Source organism: Sphaerodactylus townsendi, linkage group LG17 (assembly GCF_021028975.2).
Source record: "Sphaerodactylus townsendi isolate TG3544 linkage group LG17, MPM_Stown_v2.3, whole genome shotgun sequence".
Classification (NCBI taxonomy): Eukaryota; Metazoa; Chordata; class Lepidosauria; order Squamata; family Sphaerodactylidae; genus Sphaerodactylus; species Sphaerodactylus townsendi.
The window spans coordinates 12,664,134-12,672,158 of record NC_059441.1 but is presented as its reverse complement, the minus strand read 5'-3'; positions in this window follow the sequence as shown (position 1 = coordinate 12,672,158).

Genomic DNA, 8,025 nt, shown 5'->3' with positions numbered 1-8,025 from the left:
ACTCAGGTGGAGGAGTGGGGAATCAAACCCGGTTCTCCAGATTAGAATCCACCTGCTCTTAACCACTACACTACGCTGTCTCTTGGTCTGGGTATCAAAACAGAACGAATCAGTGCGCAACGACAGTATGTCAAGAGTAAGACAACAACTTTGCACACCAACCAGAACCACAATAGTATAACTTCGATCAAATTTATGTATGCTTGTATAAATATCTATTACGTGAACTAACACCAGTCATTAGCTTATAGCATATCTATTTCTTAACTATGATCCTAATATAAATATCTATATCATGCATATAAAGGATATGATACCACTGTAGACAACACTGCCTTTGATAGACCAATGGTCTTATTCAGTGGTGGGATCCAAAAATTTTAGTAACAGGTTCCCATGGTGGTGGGATTTAAACTGGCGTAGCGCCAATGGGGCTGGGTGGGGCATGACGGGGGCGTGGCCAGGCATTCTGGGGGGTGGGCATTCCTGGGAGGGGCTGTGGCAAGGATGCAGCCGCTGCGCCGGTCCTTGGGCGGGAAACGAATGCATGCAGGCGCAGGCTGCCACGCACGCCGGTGCACCTCTTGCTAGACTGCTTCAAGTTCTGCGCGCTACTGCTGAGAGGAGGGGCAAAACTAAGGCAAAAACCACATGGCAAAATCACCAATTAGTAACCCCCTCGGCACACACAAATAATTCGTAACCTACTCTCGGGAACCTGTGAGAACCTGCTGGATTCCACCTCTGGTCTTATTCTGTTCAAGGTCACTTTATGGGCACGTATTCCCCAAAGAGATGTCCTTCAGAACTTCTTGAGAACCTCAGATGCACCATCCGCATTGGGCGTTCTGGATTCCCATCAGCTTTTGACATCTTGGTTCTGTAGTTGAAGATGAGGCTGATGTTCTTCTAGCTCAGTGGCTCACCCACCGCCTTCTTACAAGGGCCACATTAATGTTTAAAACGCCAACCGCCGAGCTGTTGCCGAGAGGTAGGCTGGAATGCTGGAAAATAATATTGTGTTCGGAAGCTGGGCGAGCCGCAAAGGTAACCTAATTGGGTCTCCCTTATGTGAAATATATGTTCTCTGATCTTTATGTGGCCACACCGAACTGGAACCAGCTGAATGATTTATAGGGAAAGTGGGCTAATTCTTAGCACACAGATCCCAAAAGGCTGATGAATTATGAATAAGGGCTATTCTTCAGTTATTGGTTAGTCGACTTGTTGCCGGAAGCCGGCGGGAGCTGTATCAAAAGGAGTAACTTTCTCCTTAACTTCCACTGCAAAGAAAAGATATTTTTATAAAAATATGACTGTACACAAAGAGACTTTGAGTGCGGGCTTCTTTTAAATTTATGGTATGGAGATTTCTACCCTGCATTTCTCCCCGATAGAGAACTCAACATGGCAGCAGTGGCCTAGTGGTCAGGTACATTCTAATCTGGAGGAACCGGGTTTGATTCCCCGCTCTGCCACTTGAGCTGTGGAGGCTTGTCTGAGGAATTCAGATTAGCCTGTACACTCCCACACATGCCAGCTGGGTGACCTTGGCCTAGTCACAACTTTTCGGAGCTCTCTCAGCCCCACCTACCTCACAGGCTGTTTGTTGTAAGGGGGGAAGGGCAAGGAGGTTGTGAGCCCCTTTGAGTCTCCTACAGGAGAGAAAGGTGGAGTATAAATCCAAACCCCTCCTCCTCCTCCTCCTCCTCCTCCTCCTCCTCCTCCTCTTCTTCTTCTTCTTCTTCTTCTTCTTCTTCTTCTTCTTCTTCTTCTTCTTCTTCTTCTTCTTCTTCTTCTTCTTCTGACATTGGTGGATATCTGCCATGAATATGTACAGTGTCATGCCCCTAGAGACACCCTCACCCTTGTACCTTTATTTAAGCCTCAGTTATACCTTTAGATAGAATGTTTTTGTACAGTATTCTGTGGGAGGGAACCTTAGTTAGACCCTTTAAGAAGCCCTCTATAGGCAAGGAACACTACAGCATTTCTTATTAGTTAGCAGTCCCCTTTTCCAGTTTCTTTTAGTGTCAGGTGTCTGGAAGGCTGGAGACAGCAATATTTCAGATGTTTAAGGTGTTTGAGAAGCATAGAACTCAGAGTAAGCACGTTTCAACAGGATTGCAGGAAAAACAGAGTCCAGTTAGACACTGGGAGAACTCAGAAGAAGCGTAAACAGACCAGACTTTCTTGGAAACAAGCAAGGAAGAGTTGGTGTCTGCAAGCTCTTCAATAATCTCCAGTCATTTCCGGCATTGCAAGTATTCATTATTAGTTAGACTTCATGGGAGGAGTCAGAGTCCTAAACTTCCAGTATTATTAAACCACTTTTGAACTGTTGCTTATTCTGGTTGTGGTGGGTTTTCTGGGCTGTGTAGCTGTGGTCTGGTAGATCTTGTTCCTAGGAACAAGATCTACCAGACTACGGCCACACAGCCTGGAAGGACTACGGCCACACAGCCTGGAACCACAACCAATTGAATCCAGCTGTGAAATCCTTCGACAACACATTGTTGCTTATTTGTTTGTGGATCTTACACTCTGTTCTGCCCAAGTGCAACACACCTGATTTTAGTTTGCTTGGGGAACAGAACCTACAGTGTCCTTTGTTCAGTGGTTTCTCCCATCTGTTTCATCCTCATGATAACCACTCTACGTGGTAGGTTAGGCTGAAAGAGTATGTGACTGGCCAAGAGTCATCACACTTGGATGGCAGAGTGGCTATTTGAGCCCGGGTCTGCCGGACCCTATACTGAAATTGGAACTGCTGTTCACTACTTGTAATTCTTATTTATTTGAACATTTTTACCCGGCCTTTCCTCACAGTTCAAGGTTGCTTACAATAACAGCAAAACTCTGGCCATCCTATCCCACCAGGATCTGTGCTGGGCAAAGCAGCTCCTATCCAGCTGGGTGCTGAAAGGTATAAAGGTTCTGTAGGGAGGATGTCTAAAATAATCTGTTCACGGCAAAGCCTAGTCAAAGAAATGCAGTTTCCTGTAATAAGTACACCCCTTTGGAAGCAGACCAACAGTTTACCTAGTCCGGCATTTTATTTCACACATTCACCAGTCAGGGGAATCCAGAGTGCCCACAAGTCAGTGCCACTGAAAATGGGGATTACCTGTAGCCATTACAGGTGGATATCAGCCATGAATATGCCCACCTGTTCCAGCATAGGGACCAACAATACCTGGCTGGGTGGCAGTCGGCCAAGTGGGTGGTGGTATTCTGTGTTTCTTCTCCTTAGCTGTTGAAGGGGGTGCCTGGTTGCTGGGTGGCAGACAGGTCCTGTCAATCTTTTTATCTCTTTCTTTCTCTTGTCTATTTGTTTTCTTCTGGGCCAATTGGCTTTTGGGGGAGTTTTTTCTACTGGCTAATATGTGGTGCTACTAGCTACTACGTGGTATTATAATGCTATGTCTATGTTGCTATTGTTATGATGTTTATGATCTGACACTCTGTTTATTGATCCTGTGTTTATTGATGTGTTTTGATGTTTATTGATGCGTTTATTGATGGTGTTTGTACAATGTTATGATTGATGTTATGTTTATTGACCCGATGTTTATTGACGGTTGTTGCGTGATGTTATGTTTATTGATGTTGTTATTATGTTGTTGTGCACCGCCCAGAGCCTTTCGAGGGAGGGCGGTATACAAATTAAATATACCATACCGTACCACGCCCAACCTCCTTTTGATAAGAATATTTCTAGAGAACTTGGAAATGAGCGAAAGGGCATGCTCTTGCGGTGAACAACAAATTGAAACATTGGCACACCAACTGCTTTGCTGCCCTAAATCTGATAATATCAGATCAAAATATTCCAATATTCTTTCTAGGATACCTAGTGAAATGGGAGAATCAGGTAGATTCCCTTTCCTTCTGGACAATTCTGACAATGAAACTTGTGAATTGGTAGCACGATTTTTACTGGAGATGATGCGCAATCAATAATTTATATTCTATCTTAAACCTTTGTATTTGTCTACCTTTTATCTCAGGTTTTTTTATCGTGTTATGATTATTGTTATGCCAAATAAAGGCTTATTATTATTGAAAAATATATTTCTAGAGACCATTCCGGGGCACCACCTACAGTGTTCCTCGTCTCCTATTTTCTTCGGCCTTCGTTTTCTTCACCAAAAGGAAAGGATTAGGTGACAAAGCCGGCCTCTCTTTTGGAATCCTTGCACCTCCCGTTCTCTGCGGCTTGTAACCTTGACCGTAACTTCGGCTCGTTCTGAGAGGTGCTGATGTCAGCATTTCCCGGATATTTTCTCAGGTCTGATATTGTGCGTGCCTGGAAGATGCATCCCTGTCTGTTTAAAAAAAAATTGCTTGCTGCCTCATCCAATCTGCCTGGATTGTCTCATGCTCCAGATGGCGAGGCGGAGGAGGCCCAGACGAAAAGTGGGTCGGAGGAATCGTGCCTCAGAGCCCAAGTCCACTCCGAGGAAGTAGATGCTGCGGGCCAGTCATACGAGGAGGCATCAGCATCTTTTGGGAGTTCACCTGGGAATGCCACAGAGCTGGCTCTGAGTCAAGAAGAAGAAGAAGAAGAAGAAGAAGAAGAAGAAGAAGAAGAAGAAGAAGAAGAAGAAGAAGAAGAAGAAGAAGAAGAAGAAGAAGAAGAAGAAGAAGAAGAAGAAGAAGAAGAAGAAGAAGAGGAGGGGGAGGAGGAGGAGGAGGAGGAGGAGGAGTTTGGATTTATATCCCCCTTTCTCTCCTGCAGGAGACTCAAAGGGGCTTACAATCTCCTTGCCCTTCCCCCCTCACAACAAACACCCTGTGAAGTGGGTGGGGCTGAGAGAGCTCCGAGAAGCTGTGACTAGCCCAAGGTCACCCAGCTGGCGTGTGTGGGAGTGCACAGGCTAATCTGAATTCCCCAGATAAGCCTCCACAGCTCAGGCGGCAGAGCTGGGAATCAAACCCGGTTCCTCCAGATTAGATACACGAGCTCTTAACCTCCTACGCCACTGCTGCTCCCTTTAAGCAGTCCCTTTCGACTCTGGCTGACTTTCACATGGGCAGCCTGATTATTTACGCTAAAATCCTAAAGGGAGCGACACCTTCTTAAATGCATTCAAGTCGATGTGAGTGGAGCACTCTGTTAGATGTTCAACAGAGGCCACTCCCTTGTTGGAGCAATGTCTTCTGCCCTGGAGCTGTCCCTGGTCCTGAACTGCTTACAAGCTCCTTTCCCTTCCTCTCCCCACAGCAGACATTTTGTGAGGTAGGTGGGGCTGAGAGAGTTCGGAGAGAACTGTGGCTGGCCCAAGGTCCCCCAGCAGGAATGTAGGAGTGCGGAAACACATCTGGTTCACCAGATAAGCCCCCGCCACTCAGGTGGAGGAGTGGGGAATCAAACCCGGTTCTCCAGATTAGAATCCACCTATGTTTCCATTCCCTAGATACCCGGTTTGATGGAGTATAAGACAGCTTGTGTCCATCCATGCCTATGAAAGTTTGAGGGGGGCGGCGTTTGTCACTGCAATTTCACAGGGTAACACGGCAGAGGAAATTATTGCGCAGTGCCATGTGCGGTGTGTTTATGTAGATGTATGACTCAGATGCTCCCTGGTGGAGCGCATGCTTTGCTTCCAACGGTCTTGATCATCTTCTGCATCAAGGATCTCAGGTAGGCGGTGTTAGGAAAGAAGACCTTTCCACACCAGAGAACGTGGAGAGAACCTCTGCTGAGAATGTGCACTATTGAGCTACAGACCAGTGGTGAAAGAAGGGATCTTTGCAACAGCCGTCTTTGAGGCCTGCGTTCTTGTGGTTCTACTGCCCTCTCCTGTTGGTTTGACATCCTCCTAGGATCAAATTGGCTTCCTGCTTACCATTAATTCTGCAAAATGCAAAAATAAATGAAATAAACAAAGCTATCTTGCCCTGGTGTAGAAAAGGGAGATGGCATAGCCAGCCGGGCAACTTTTGCAACTTTAAGCCAAATTTGCGGGTCGGGAGAGACAAAGTAGGCATTGATCGCTGTTTCAACCTCTCTTAGAGTGGCTTCTCTTCAGTAAATATAGGGACAGGCATTAAATTAGGGGCTGGAAAACGGCCTGAGGGTCAACAGGAGGTTTTTGTATTAAAGCTGAGATAGTATATATAGTGACACAAGGCAATGAACTAATTGGTATATGCAATTAGTTTGAGTATAAAGTCAATAGATAATTCATACACTGTTCATAAAGATTATTCATAAAGATATATTGTGATTATGTTATAAGTAATATTCAACTGGATATAAAGGTAATAACAAAACATACAATGAGGGCACTTAGGCAACCTAAGAAATGTAATGGGACTGTACTTAGTAACAAATTCTCAAAAGCATTGTATAAGATGTCGTAAACATTGTACATAAGGCAAGAAACCTGTAACATTCATATTGCGTTCCAATAAATTGAAAGAGTATATACAGTCCATGTTTCCTAGGCTGGGCTGGCCTCAGATTTTTTAGTATTGGTTTGACTGTGTATATTTGCTGATCTGTTTAAAGCTGAGATAGTCAGAAAGGATGGGATCTGGGAGTCTTAGCAGACCACAAACTGAACATGAGTCAGCAGTGTGATGCGGCGGCCAAGAAAGCCAATGCGATTCTGAGCTGTGTCAATAGAAATATAGTGTCTAGAGATCAAGGGATGTAATTGCACCTCTCTATTCTGCATTGGCTAGACCTCGCCTGAAATATTGTGTACAGTTCTGGGCACTGAAATTCAAGGAGGATATTGACAAGCTGGAACGGGTCCAGAGGAGGGCGACCAAAATGGGCAAAGGTCTGGAATCCATGCCTTACGAGGAGAGACTTAGGGAGCTGGGGATGTTTAGTTTGGTGAAGAGAAGGTTGAGAGGTGACACGATAGCCGTGTTTAGATATTTGAAGGGATGCCATGTTGGGGAGGGAGCAAGCTTGATTTCTGCGGCTCTGGAGACTAGGACCAGGAGTCATGGGTACAAGGTACAAGAAAAGGGATTACACCTAAACATCAGGAAAAAACTTCCTGACTGTTCGACAGTGGAATGCACTGCCTCGGAGCGTGGTGGAGTCTCCTTCTTTGGAGGTTTTTAAAGAGAGGCTGGATGGCCATCTGTCAGGAGTGCTTTGATTGTATGTTCCTGCATGGCAGGGGGTTGGACTTGATGGCCCTTGGGGGTCTCTTCCGACTTTATGATTCAAGGTAGGGGTAAGGGGCATATAAAACCACTCTGAGATTTCCAAGGAACACTGGAAATAATAATAACAATAATAAAATGTGGATTCTACTGATAGAGCTGTTTGGGGGCTATCCGTGGCGGTGGTCTTTCCCTGCTCAGCCTGGTAGCCGCTGTCCAATCTCAACTCTTTCCCCGACTAGCTCCAGACCTGGCGGAGATCAATGGCACCTTGATCCACATATTGATCTTATTGCTCATTGATCGATGTCGTCAGCTGCCCTGAGCCCCTAAGCACAGGTGTCCAACTCGCGCCCCTCCAGATGTGATGGACTACAGCTCCCATCACCCCCTGCCAGACCTGGTGGAGATCAATGGTGCCCTGATCCACGTATTGATCTTATTGCTCATTGATCGATGTCGTCAGCCGCCCTGAGCCCCTAAGCACAGGTGTCCAACTCGCGCCCCTCCGGATGTGATGGACTACAGCTCCCATCACCCCCTGCCAGACCTGGTGGAGATCAATGGTGCCCTGATCCACATATTGATCTTATTGCTCATTGATCGATGTCGTCAGCCGCCCTGAGCCCCTAAGCACAGGTGTCCAACTCGCGCCCCTCCAGATGTGATGGACTACAGCTCCCATCACCCCCTGCCAGACCTGGTGGAGATCAATGGCGCCCTGATCCACATATTGATTTTAGTGCTCATTGATCGATGTCGTCAGTTGCCCTGAGCCCCTAAGCACAGGTGTCCAACTTGCACCCCTCCAGATGTGATGGACTACAGCTCCCATCATCCCCTGCCAGCATGATGCTGGCAGGGGATGATGGGAACTGTAGTCCATCACATCTG